The 15,000-nt window shown below is 32.3% G+C and overlaps 1 non-coding gene across 1 annotated transcript; it reads left to right on the top strand.

Annotated features, from left to right (window-relative positions):
* The first annotated feature begins 5,799 nt into the window (after positions 1-5,799).
* On the top strand, positions 5,800-5,879 carry TRNAL-UAG (transfer RNA leucine (anticodon UAG)). Its single transcript has one exon. It is a non-coding gene; the product is annotated as a tRNA-Leu (tRNA).
* The last annotated feature ends 9,121 nt before the right edge of the window (positions 5,880-15,000 follow it).

Here is a 15,000-nt window from a genome sequence, read left to right as displayed (position 1 = left end):
TAGGGAAGAAGGAGATATTCGCGACTACTGGCGATTTCATTATGGGGCAGCTCATGATCTTCATATCGATCTATTATCCACCTCTGTATCTATTCTTTCTTAGCTAAACAGGTGGAAGATCTATCCAATTTGGTTATATTATATCATGGACTCGAAAAACGGATCTGAATTTGACTGAAATGCACGATCTTCACAGGTATCACTTTTCACGATACCTAAAAGGTGGAATAGCGATTTTCGAACCATTTCCTATAAGAGAATGGTTTCCATTACTTTGAGAAATGGATTCTTATATCAAACTATAGCTATTGCATTAAAGAAGAAAAGAAACTAATAGAAGTCGAAGACGCGGAATGATAGTGAATAGAGAGAAAGATTCTTCTGATTTTCTTGTTTCTATCTACTAGACGCCGTAGAGAATTGAGAATTTTCATGTCTTTCAATTCTCGTACTCGTAATTGGAAAGTTATGGAAGGAGACCCATCATTTTGCAATGAAAACAACATATAAAACTCTGGACAATTTCGAAATCAGGCCAAGCGTCTTAATACATATGCAAAAAAATTCATTATTGGCCCACCATTGATTAGAAGATTTAGCTTGTATGAATCGCTATTGGTTTGATACGAATAATGACAATCGTTTCAGTATGTTAAGGATACAGATGTATCCACAATTCATTTAGAGTTACTTAATAGTCTATTTCTTATACCATATCTCTATCCCGTGAAATTCTCGAGCCAAAAGATGGATGCATATGCTGTGTTTCATTTTGCTAAATGATATCAATTAAATGGTGTATCAATTCCATAAATTGCATATAGCAATAAATAAATCAGCAAAATTCTTTCTAATATTTTAGATAGAAGAAACATTTCTTCTATCTAAAATATTAGAAAGAATGTACCCTTCTATCCAAATCCAATTTGCATCGATAAAATAAATCCAAATTCCAGTAGTAGATGAATAATTGCAAATTTGTGTGTGTACGAGATTAGAATAACTTCAAAATAACTGACATAATTTTGTATTTTTCCTGATCAGAAAAATACATGAAAAAGAAAGGAGGTAGAAAAATTTTTGGATTTATGGTTAAAGAAGAAAAAGAAGAAAACAGGGGTTCTGTTGAATTTCAAGTATTCAGTTTCACCAATAAGATACGGAGACTTGCTTCACATTTGGAATTACACAAAAAAGATTTTTCATCGGAAAGAGGTCTACGAAGACTTTTGGGAAAACGTCGACGTTTGCTGGCTTATTTGGCAAAGAAAAATAGAGTACGTTATAAGAAATTAATCGGTCAGTTGAATATTCGGGAGCAGTAATTTAATCGTTCAAATTTTTTTCTTGTTTTATTATTTTTTTAGTAGTCTTATAGTAGTCTTAGATTTTTCATTTTGATGAGCCTCGCTTTGAGGAATTCATGGAATAATCCATTTTCATGGAATAATGAATTAAGGAAGAAAGGATATGAGTCTACCGCTTACAAGAAAAGATCTCATGATAGTCAATATGGGCCCTCAACACCCATCAATGCATGGTGTTCTTCGACTGATCGATACTCTCGATGGTGAGGATGTTATTGATTGTGAACCCATATTAGGGTATTTACACAGAGGAATGGAAAAAATCGCGGAAAACCGAACTATTATACAATACTTACCTTATGTAACAAGGATATAGAGAGATTGTAGAAAGGGGATAGGATAGTTATTTTTGCAAGAGACTTGTTGTAAATTCCTTAACTTAAGAAAGAAAAAAGAATAAAAACACAGATACATAACATAAAAAAAAGAATAAATAAGACGAGATTCGACCTCCCCCTACATATTTAATTTCCTCTCCTATACAAAAACTAGCAAGACCCACTCCATTGGTAATTCCATCAATAACACCCTTATCAAAAAACTCCGTGAGTTCGGTTAACCCTCTTATACCGAGGGTAAAGACCCTAGTATAGAAAATATCTATATAACCACGATTATATGACCAACTGTATATATTTTTTTTTACTTGATCTAAAAATTCTTTTTTAGGATTTCCTTTGTAAAAAGAGTTTATTAAATCCAAATTCTGAAAAAAAGAATAAGCGGATCCATAGAAGATATATGCTATGAATAAACCAAAGATAGCTAGACTTACAGAAGAAATTGCATTAGTAATAAATTCATATGAATTTACAAAAGAATTAGAACTTTCCTGGGTAAAGTTTATTGAGGGAGTTAACCACTTTGATAATATGGTTAACTCTGCTATTCCATTACCAATTCCTCCATTATCAAAAGAGATTCCTATGAATCCAATGAACAAAGTGAAAAGTAGTAATATAAGAAGAGGAAATAACATAGTATTTCCCGTTTCATGCGGATAGGCAAAAGTTTTTTTAGCCCCAAAAGACGTAGTAAAGGATCCTATCCTATTTCTTGTATTACCTTGAATTTTTGGTATATTTTGTGAAAAAAAAGAAACTCCACTCTTCGTTGTTGATAAAACGAAATCCCTATTCACTCCTTTGGGTATCCTTTTTCCCCATAAGGATATTGAATACAAGGAACTCTCTTTAGTGCTACTGTAATTTTGAAAATGAACACGCAAATACCCATCAAATGTAAGTAAATATATCCGAAACATATAAAAGGCAGTTAATCCTGCAGTAAAGGAGGCTATTATTCCAAAAAAGGGCGAATACAACCAACTATTACTAAGGATTTCATCTTTGGACCAGAAGCAAGCAAGAGGTGGAATACCACAAAGAGAAAGTGTACCCCATAAAAAAGTAGTTCTTGTGATTGGAATGTATTTTCTTAAACCGCCCATAAGAACCATATTTTGACTTTTATCTGGTGAATATCCAACAAGAGGTTCCATTGAATGAATAACGGATCCGGATCCCAAGAACAATAAAGCTTTTGAATAAGCATGAGTGATCAAATGGAATAAAGCAGCTTGATAAGAACCTATACCTAGAGCTAACATCATATAACCCAATTGAGACATTGTAGAATAGGCTAAGCTTCTTTTAATATCTCTCTGAGCAAGAGCTAAAGTAGCTCCTAAGAATAGTGTTATTGTACCTACTAAAGAAATAAAACTCATTATCAAAGGTAAAGATATGAAAAGAGGAAGAAGTCGAGCTAGAAGAAAAATTCCCGCAGCAACCATAGTTGCTGCGTGTATAAGAGCCGAAATAGGAGTGGGCCCTTCCATAGCATCGGGTAACCATACGTGAAGAGGGAATTGTGCGGATTTCGCAACTGCACCAAGGAATAATAAAAAAGCACACAAAGTAGTAAGTAAAGAGTTAATTCCATTATTAGGAATCCAGTTATTAGCTATTTTGAACAAATCCCTAAACTCTAAACTACCTGTTATCCAAAAAAAACCTAAAATTCCTAATAATAGACCAAAATCCCCTACACGATTAGTTACAAAAGCTTTTTGACAAGCACTCGCTGCGATTGGTCGTGTAAACCAAAAGCCTATCAATAAATAAGAACACATTCCCACGAGTTCCCAAAAAAAATAAATTTGTATCAAATTGGAGCTAGTAACCAATCCCAACATGGAAGTATTGAAAAAACTTATATAAACAAAAAATCTCAAATATCCTTCATCGTGAGACATATAACCATCACTATAAATAAGAACCAGGATTCCTACAGTAGTAATTAGTATTAACATAATAGAAGTAAGTGGGTCAATCAAGTATCCAAATTCTAAAGAAAAATCATTATTGACGGTCCAAGACCATAGATATTGATAGATCGAACTTCCATTTATTTGTTGAATAGACAGTTGAACTGAGAATACCATAGCTATACTTAAGAGTAAAACACTAGGAAAAGCCCATATGCGACGAAGATTTTTTGTTGCTGTCGGAATAAGAATAAGGCCAAATCCCATTGACATAATAACTGGAAGTGGGAGAAGAGGGATTACCCATGCATATTGATATGTATGTTCCATAAGAAAAGAAATTGCAATTTTTACTTCAATTTTTACTTCAATTTTTCTATAAAATTGTTTCCGATTCACCAAACCAATTCTTATCTCTTTCTGAAAGAATAAATAAAAAGAATAAGAAAAAATACTGAAATTCTTAATTTTTCCAAAATTTATCTCATTGAAATAATTAAAAATTAAGAATGGGTTTAGTTGGTTAAATTAAAAAAGTTAATAAAATAACTAGGTAACGAAGTTATTTTATTAACTAAATAAAGATATTTATAAAAATAAAAAAAAAAAAGTGGAATCATTTTACTTTCTATTCATAATTCATTTTTATATTTCTTTAAAACAAAGATGAAACAGCTCTCTTGTTCCATAATTAACTGATTGAGTGAATTCCAATGAAAACCTATGTTTATAAGAAATTATCGAATAGTCCTTACTTCATATAGAACTAAAATTCTAATGACTATAAATTACCTAAGTTTTAGAATGTCTTGTTTAAGAGACTCAGTATTTTTTGTTTTGATTGGAATTCCTTTCCTTTATGGAATACCATTCTGAACTTAATTAACTATTTTCATTTTCCCTTCTTTTTATCCCCCCGTCTTATCTTATATGGGGGATAGGCTTCCATACCATATATCTATATATGGAGTATACTTGATATATAAATAGATATAAATAGATTTAAATGAGAAACCCTTCTATATATTCTATATTATTAAAAAAAAAGTATAAAATATATAAAGAAAAAATGTTAAAAAATTCTTGTTGTCTTATCCGCATTAGACAAAATGAAGTAAAAAATAATTCAAAATTTAAGTATCTTTCAGTATCTAAGTATAAATACTAATAAAAAGAAGAAAGAAGGATTGATTTGCAGCAATAGATGTCTTTCACATACAACTAGAAAAAAGTAATTTCCTTTTTGAATGGCAGTTCCAAAAAAACGTACTTCAATGTCAAAAAAGCGTATTCGTAAAAATATTTGGAAGAAAAAGACTTATTTTTCCATAGTACAATCTTATTCTTTAGTAAAATCAAGATCATTTTCGAGCGGTAATGAGCATCCAAAACCAAAGGGTTTTTCTGGGCAACAAACAAATAATAAGATTTTGGAATAATATGAATTGACTTATCAAAAAAGAATTCCAATTATTTAATAATTTGGATTCTTCTTTGAATGTACTTTTATGTGTCGAATTACTCGGTACATATATTCTTAGAACAAAAAACCCCTCTTATCTTATATATACAAGAAAAAAAAAGTTTTGTTTGGTATACTGTGTGCTAAGTATTCTTTTCCTATCAATGAACTTTTCATAATTTTCCTAATAGAATCCTCATATTCTATTAGGAAAATTATGAAAAGTGGAGTATTCTTACAATAGGACTTACAACTTCCACCTATCTTCTCCAAAATCATAAGGTTAGTAAATCTTATTAATAAGAGCATAAAGACTTTCATTCTAGAAATTTTTAAAAAATCCAAAAAGCCTTTTCTATTTATCCATTTTATTTTAATTTCATCATTAAATAGAAACCCTTTTGGATTTTTTTCATTGTATTGAAAGAATTTTCAAAATGTAAAGGGGAAATTAATTAGAAAAAATTAGTTCTATAATTGCAAGTTAGAAAAAAGAAGTTCCAACTCTTTCAAGCAGTGTTTGTGTTTCTATTGGGCAAAGCAAGAGTTTATTGTAAAAAAAAAAAATGGAAACGATACTACCAAACGAAGTCTATTTTAATGAAAACTCTAATGTTCCTAAATTTTATGGACTTTCCCAATATCGACGATTCCCAAGATAATAGCTATTATTCTTTTAAGTTACCTATTATTTGAAGTTAGCCGCCATGGTGAAATTGGTAGACACGCTGCTCTTAGGAAGCAGTGCTCAAGCATCTCGGTTCGAATCCGAGTGGCGGCATTCTTGAAAAAGAATACAATAGATTAGAAATCAATTCGAAATTTACAATTTTGTAATGGGACCTTCCCCTTATGCTATTTGCAACTTTAGAACATATACTAACTCATATCTCTTTCTCAACGATTTCAATTGTGATTACGATTCATTTTATAACCTTATTAGTTCGTGAACTTGGAGGATTACGCGATTCGTCAGAAAAAGGAATGATAGTTACTTTTTTCTCTATAACAGGATTCTTAGTTTCTCGTTGGGCTTCCTCGGGACATTTTCCATTAAGTAATTTATATGAGTCATTGATCTTCCTTTCATGGGCCCTGTATATTCTTCATACCATTCCTAAAATACAGAACTCTAAAAATGATTTAAGCACAATAACTACGCCAAGTACTATTTTAACGCAAGGCTTTGCCACATCGGGTCTTTTAACTGAAATGCATCAATCCACGATACTAGTACCTGCTCTACAATCTCAGTGGTTAATGATGCATGTCAGTATGATGTTATTAAGCTATGCAACTCTTTTGTGCGGATCCTTATTATCTGCCGCTATTCTAATCATTAGATTTCGAAATAATTTCCATTTCTTTTCTAAAAAGAAAAAAAATGTTTTAAATAAAACATTTTTCTTTAGTGATATTAAATATTTTTATGCAAAAAGAAGTGCTTTAAAAAGAACCTCTGTCCCTTCATTTCCAAATTATTACAAATATCAATTAACGGAGCGTTTGGATTCTTGGAGTTATCGTGTCATTAGCCTAGGATTTACCCTTTTAACCGTAGGTATTCTTTGTGGAGCAGTATGGGCTAATGAGGCCTGGGGATCCTATTGGAATTGGGATCCTAAGGAAACTTGGGCATTTATTACTTGGACCATATTCGCAATTTATTTACATAGTAGAACAAATCCAAATTGGAAGGGTACGAATTCTGCACTTATAGCTTTGATAGGATTTCTTATAATTTGGATTTGTTATTTTGGTATAAATCTATTAGGAATAGGCTTACATAGTTATGGTTCGTTTACATTAACACCTAAATGATTACATAAAATAAAACCTTCATGAAATGAAGGTTTTTACTTTTATGTTTTATTTGAGAACCCCTTGAACGCCTTATCAAAGGGTTCTCAAAAATTCGAGATAGATCTAATTATACTTTTTTACTTATTTCTGCATTATATACTTTTTTACTTATTTCTGCATTAATAGAGCAGACGAGTAAAAAAAAGCAAACCTATTTAGGATAATAATTGGATAAGAGAGCCTCTACCCTGTCAACGGATAGGGAGAGAACAAAATCTGGATAAATACCAATTCCTATTACTGGTAAAAAGATACAGATTAAAATAAAGAGTTCTCGTGGTCCAGAATCCACAAAATTTGCGTTTGGAACATTAAATAGCTTGTATCCATAGAACATCTGGCGTAACATAGATAATAAATAAATAGGAGTTAATATCATTCCAATTGCCATTACAAAAGTAATTAGTGTTTTTGGCATTAACAGAAATTTTGGACTAGTAATTAGTCCAAAAAATACTACTAATTCTGCGACAAAACCACTCATTCCTGGTAAGGCAAGAGAAGCCATTGAAAAGCTACTAAACATGGTAAAAATTTTAGGCATTGGGATAGATATTCCCCCCAGTTCTTCGAGATAAACAAGACGCATTCTATCAGAAGCGGTTCCTGCCAAGAAAAAAAGTGTAGCACCAATAAATCCATGGGATAATATTTGTAAAATAGCTCCATTGAGTCCAATGTTGGTTATGGAACCAATTCCTATAATTATGAAACCCATGTGAGATACAGAGGAATAAGCTATTCTTTTTTTGAAATTTCGTTGACCAAGAGAAGTTGAAGCTGCATAGATTATTTGGATCGCTCCTATTATTACTAACCAGGGCGAAAATAGATAATGAGCATGAGGTAACAATTCCATGTTGATCCGAATCAATCCATATGCTCCCATCTTTAATAATATTCCCGCTAAAAGCATACATGTACTATAATGTGCTTCCCCATGGGTATCTGGTAACCACGTATGTAGGGGTATAATCGGCAATTTGACAGCATAAGCAATAAGGAAGCCAAAATATAAAAGTATTTCCAAGGTTGCAGGGTATGATTGATTAATTAATCTTTCCAAATCTAATCCTGGTTCGTTGGAACCATATAAGCCCATACCCAGAACTCCGATTAAGAAAAAAATGGAACCGCCTGCAGTATACAAAATAAACTTTGTAGCTGAATATAGACGCCTCTTCCCCCCCCACATGGATAAAAGTAAGTAAACAGGAATTAATTCTAACTCCCACATGATAAAAAAAAGTAAAAGGTCTCGCGAAGAAAATAATCCTATTTGACCACTATACATTGCGAGCATCAGGAAATAGAATAATCGCGAATTCCGTGTAATTGGCCAAGCTGCTAAAGTAGCTAAAGTAGTGATAAATCCTGTCAATAAAATAGATCCTAATGAAAGTCCATCGATTCCCAATCTCCAGTGGAAATCGAAGACATCTATCCATTTATAATCCTCCTTTAATTGGATTAAGGGATCCTCCAGTTGGAAATGATAACAGAACGCATAAGTCATTAGAAGGAATTCTAATAAACAAATAGATATAGTATACCACCTAACGACTTTGTTTCCCTTATGAGGTAAAAAGAAAATTAATGAACCTGCAAATATCGGCAAAACAACAAGTATTGTTAACCAAGGAAAATAACTCATGATAAAGTGATAAAGACAAGATACGTTTTGACCAGAAAAGCCCGTGCTCGATTATTTCGAGCACAGGCTTCTTCGGTAAAGAGGAATCAGACGATTCGAGTGAAGTTTTTTGTAACGTATCAATAAGATAGAGCCATGCTACGTGTTGTTTCAGGCCCTAAATAAACGCGGACACTTAAAAAATCTGTCGGGCAGGCAGATTCACATCTCTTACAACCCACACAATCTTCGGTTCTCGGCGCGGAAGCAATTTGCTTGGCTTTACATCCATCCCAGGGTATCATTTCTAATACATCTGTTGGACAAGCTCGTACACATTGAGTGCATCCTATACATGTATCGTAAATTTTTACGGAATGTGACATTGGATCTATAAATTTTTCTTTTCAACATAAAATTTTTCGATCTGGTAAAAATGAAATTAGTACTATAATGAGTCATATGTATTGTAGACACCAGACGAAGCAATGGTTTATCCAAACTTCAAAAAAAAAAATCTATTTTTTAATCTGTTTGTGAGAAAGCGTGAAGAGAGCCAAGAGACTTTAATTTTGGATTTCAACAATAAATAAGAAATAAGAAAGAATTTTACGAATTGTACAGACGAATTCGAATTAGCCAATAAATTGGCTATCGTCTTTTCAATATAAATTATTGCAATATTCAAATTGCAATATCAATGAATTACAAATACAAAAATTCATTTAAGTGAAAAAGAATACTATGCAATAATCTACTAAAAAAAATGGATATTCTCAAATAATACTAAGAAAATAGTATTGATTTCTATTTATTTTAATATGTGCGCCTTTGTTTAGAGGATTCTATGTCTAATTATTCAAAAGTCTAATTATTCAATAAATTAGATTGATTGATACGAGTGGATTTCCTATTACGATGGATGGAAGAAAGAATGGATAGTCCAATAGCGGCTTCAGCAGCTGCAAGGGCTATAACAAAAATTGCGAAAATATCTCCTTTTAATTGGCGACTATCAAATAGATCAGAAAATGTTACGAGATTTAGATTAATTGAATTCAGTATAAGTTCAAGACATATTAGAGCTCTAACCATGTTTCGGCTTGTGATCAATCCATAGATACCAATCGAAAATAAATAGACACTCAAAAAAAGTACATGCTCAAACATCATTAACTAACTCCTTATCAATCTCGATTCATTTCAATATGAGGGCAAGAATTGAACCGATTCAATTAATTACAATAGAACAATTACACAACAAAAGAAAAAAAAAAAAAAAAAAAAGGAGGTATTTGTTGGCAGTAGATGGATTTTACTAAATCAAAATTGTGATTCTTTAGTTATTTATTTTAGATTTGCAATTCTTATAATTTGTACTTTTTCTAAGTTTTCTTATTGCCGAGCCATAGTAATTGCACCTATTAAAGAAACTAGAAGAATTATGGAAATGAGTTCAAACGGAAGATAAAAATCGGTTGCTAAATGAATTCCAATTTGTTGAACATTATTTATGAGACCCTGTTCTACTATTTGGTTTGATCTTGTAGTCCAAAGAATTCCATACCACGACGTATCTGGGATAGTAGTCATTAGTGAAAAAACAATAGTTATACAAACGAGTGAAGTGAACCCATCTCCAATAGTCCAATAATTCTTATCTTTAGACCATTCTGAGCCATTTACGAACATTACAGCGAATATGATCAAGACATTTATGGCTCCCACATAAATAAGAAGTTGTGCGACAGCTACAAAGTAGGAATTTAATAAAAAATAGAATAAGGATATACAAACAAGAACTAATCCCAGCGAAAAGGCAGAATAAATGGGGTTGGTAAGTAATACTACTCCTAGACCCCCTAGTAGAAGAACAAATCCCCCAAATAGCATAAGAATCTCATGTATTGGTCCAGGTAAATCCATTATGGATAAAAAGAAATTAATAGTATAAAATTTTTCATGAACTGACTAAAACTAAAGGATTCAAGGAAGGAAAAAAGGATTAGGGTATTTTTTTGTGTATAAACTTATAGTTATAAATTATATTATATCACGAAAATCTAGTCTGATTTAAAATAAGAAATAATTTCCAATAAGCAGTAGTTTTTCGTTTTTCTTTATAGTTTAATTTTAAAGTTTAATAAAGAATTATTAGATTTTTATAACAGAAAGACAAAATCAAAGTTTAGTAATCAGTAATCGTTCTTGAATTCGAAGATTTTTCTTTGTTTATTTTACTTTCAGACGAATTCCTAATTGTTTGAATTGTGTAATCTCCCATTATGGAGATTGGTAACCGACTTAAAGCAATTTGATTGTAATTCAATTCATGACGATCATAGGTAGAAAGTTCATATTCTTCAGTCATTGATAAACAGCTTGTTGGACAGTACTCAACACAATTGCCACAAAATATACAAACTCCGAAATCAATACTATAATTAAGCAATTGTTTTCTTTTAATATCCTTTTCAAATCTCCAATCCACAACGGGTAAATCTATCGGACATACGCGAACACATACTTCACAAGCAATACATTTATCAAATTCAAAGTGGATTCGCCCTCGGAAACGCTCTGGTGTAATTGATTTTTCATAAGGGTAGTGAATCGTTATAGGTAAACGATTTGTGTGGGATAAGGTAGTTATGAAACTTTGACCTATGTACCTTGTAGCACGTATTGTTTGTTGACCATAACTCATGAACCCAGTTACCATAGGGAACATATTCATTCTAAATATCTATGAAAAAGATATGTTTCTTTCTCTTGTTTGAGAGAGCTTTTGTGTTGAAAATATTCTTACTATTATTGTATTATCTTATTTATAGTGAAACAAGTTGAGAAGAGGTTGTTAATAAGAGATTGCCCAGGGAAATAGGTAAAAGAAATTTCCATCCAAGATTTAATAACTGATCCATTCTCATCCTCGGTAAAGTCCATCTTATTGTGATAGAAATGAAGAGAAATAAATAAGCTTTAGTTAATGTAATAAATATACCCATTGTCATTTCCAAAATTCCAACTGCTTTATTCATTTGGAAAAAATCAAAAAAGGATATATAGGGAATAGATAAATTCCACCCGCCCAAGTAGAGAACTGTTACAAATAAAGAAGAAACTAATAAATTTAGGTAAGAAACAAGATAAAATAAACCATATTTGATACCGGAATATTCAGTTTGGTAACCTGCTACTAATTCTTCCTCCGCTTCTGGTAAATCAAAGGGTAATCTTTCACATTCTGCCAAAGAAGAAATTAAAAAAACCAGAAAACCTATAGGCTGACGCCAAATATTCCATCCAAAAAAACCGTATTTTGACTGTGCTTCAACTATATCAACTGTACTTGAACTGTTAGATAATCATAGTCGGTGATAACATCACAGTTCCCACCGCTATTTCAAAACCGTACATGAAACCTTAGCTTCATACGGCTTCTCTATGATCAGAAAAAGGAAAGGACTGTTTTGTTCCTAGCCCCGGGGGCGTAGATAGAATTAGATAAAATAAAATAGATTTGAAAGTCCTAAATTAGACCAAAGGAATTCCGTCTGCTAGAATAAGAAAAAGCGCTTCCGAATTGATCTCATCCTTTATAATATAATGAAAATTTTTCTTTGTTCAGTAATAACTTAATCTTGGAATAAAACACTTGTTACTTGTTATAGGAATTCAATTAATAAATGGAAAGAGTTGGGTATTAGTTCATGAGCAATTCTGCATGAATATGGATAGAGGAAGGAAATAATGAAAATTTTTTCTAGTGCACTCCATATCTTTTTTACTATTCTTCTTTCCCCAGGGAGGGGGTATTTAAAAAGAAAAAATGGATAAAGGGTTAATTCGTTCTTGATAGCCATTTCCTTAACAAGTGAATGGGAACATACTCTGGATCGGAATCCGAAGAAAGTACTACTTGATAATTTCTACAAATTGCAAGTCCTTATTATGATTCCTTTTATGGGCAAAAATCTCTAATGTTTTAGATTTTCCATTACTAATCCTTTATGTACTTTAGTGTTCCTAACCCTTCACTAACTTTTGGTGGATTCTTCTTATGGATTATTAAGTTATAGTAATAACTAGGAGTATTCTAGTAATGGAATTCCATATCGTGAATCCTTTATTCTTGGCCGCTTCAAGATATGATGACTAATTAAAAAATATCAACCTTGGGATAAAGAGTTTACACTGCTTATGTTTACTTCCACTTTTTTCTTGTACGTAGGAAATGAGATTTTTTCTTTTTACTACAAATTTATAAGCTGTTTTGTTTCACTCATATAGCTATCTAGTTTAACTTACCAACCCAAATACTAAATAAGAAAAGGAATATAAATAGTTAATGGATTTTATAGGAAAAAGATCTATTTTAACGAATCACACGTAGAGATATTGCTAGCACACAAAAAGTTAATGGTATTTCATAACTAATGGATTGAGCAGCAGCTCGTAGACCGCCTGAAAAAGAATATTTATTATTTGAGCTATATCCTGCCATAAGAAGACCAATAGGAGCTATACTTGAAATGGCAATCCATAAAAAAACACCAATACTAAGATCGGCTAAAACAAAATGATATCCCAAAGGGATAACTAAAAAACTTAATAAAACTGATATGACTGCTATAGAGGGTCCAATGCTAAATAAAGAAATATCTCCTCGGGATGGCAGAATATCTTCTTTAAAAAGTAGCTTAGTCCCATCTGCTATAGCTTGAAGCAGGCCCAGGGGGCCAGCATATTCAGGACCAATACGTTGTTGTATCGACGCAGATATTTCTCTTTCTAACCACACAATTACGAGTACCTCTATTGTTATTCCCAAAAGGAGGGTCAAAATGGGTAGAATCGATATCAGTCCATAGACTTCTTTTAATAATTCCAATTTCGAAAAAGAATTGATAGTTTCTACCTCTACCCTATCTATTATCATTTCAACGATCAACTTCCCCCATAATGATATCTATACTACCTAATATCGTCATGATATCAGCCAATTTCATTTTTTTAACTAGCTGAGGAAGAATTTGCAAATTAATAAACCCGGGTGGACGGATTTTCCATCTCCAGGGGAAAAGGCTATCATCTCCTACTAGATAAATCCCTAATTCACCTTTTGGGGCTTCTACTCTTACATAAAGCTCTTGTCTTGACAATTCAAAATTGGGCGAAGGTTTTTTACCAAGAAATTTATACTCAAAATCATTCCATTCAGAATTATTTTCTTTCTTAAAGCGTCGGACTTCTAAATTTTCATAAGGTCCTCCAGGAATTTTTTCTACAGCTTGTTGAATTATTTTGATGGATTCCCTCATTTCACCAATTCGTACTAAATAGCGAGCTAACGAATCCCCTTCTTTTTGCCATTGGACTTTCCAATCAAATTGGTTGTAAGACTCATAAGGATCTACTTTACGAAGATCCCATTGTATTCCAGAAGCTCGTAACATCGGTCCCGATAAGCCCCAATTTACTGCTTCTTCTCCGCTAATAAAACCTACTCCTTCAACTCGCTCTAAAAAAATTGGATTCTGTGTAATAAGTTGTTGATATTCAACAACTCCGCGTAAAAAATAATCACAGAAATCTAAACATTTATCGATCCATCCATAAGGTAGATCGGCGGCTACTCCTCCGATGCGAAAGTAATTGTGCATCATTCGCATACCTGTAGCAGCTTCAAATAGATCATATATTAATTCTCTCTCTCTAAAAATATAGAAAAAAGGAGTCTGTGCGCCGAGATCCGCCATAAAAGGTCCAAGCCATAGCAAGTGAGAAGCTATCCGGCTTAATTCTAACATAATTACCCTAATATAGCTGGCTCTTTGTGGTATTTGAATATTCTCCAAGAATTCTGGTGCATTTACTGTTATTGCTTCTGTAAACATAGTAGCTAAATAATCCCACCTTGTTACATAAGGTAAGTATTGTATAATAGTTCGGTTTTCCGCGATTTTTTCCATTCCTCTGTGTAAATACCCTAATATGGGTTCACAATCAATAACATCCTCACCATCGAGAGTAACGATCAGTCGAAGAACACCATGCATTGATGGGTGTTGAGGGCCCATATTGACTATCATGAGATCTTTTCTTGTAAGCGGTAGACTCATATCCTTTCTTCCTTAATTCATTATTCCATGAAAATGGATTATTCCATGAATTCCTCAAAGCGAGGCTCATCAAAATGAAAAATCTAAGACTACTATAAGACTACTAAAAAAATAATAAAACAAGAAAAAAATTTGAACGATTAAATTACTGCTCCCGAATATTCAACTGACCGATTAATTTCTTATAACGTACTCTATTTTTCTTTGCCAAATAAGCCAGCAAACGTCGACGTTTTCCCAAAAGTCTTCGTAGACCTCTTTCCGATGAAAAATCTTTTTTG

This window comes from Triticum urartu, unplaced genomic scaffold (genome assembly GCF_056163025.1).
Source record: "Triticum urartu cultivar PI428250 unplaced genomic scaffold, HENAU_Tu73 scaffold2, whole genome shotgun sequence".
NCBI classification, from domain to species: Eukaryota; Viridiplantae; Streptophyta; class Magnoliopsida; order Poales; family Poaceae; genus Triticum; species Triticum urartu.
The sequence above is the reverse complement of the archived record's forward strand: the minus strand, read 5'-3'. Positions and strand labels throughout refer to the sequence as shown.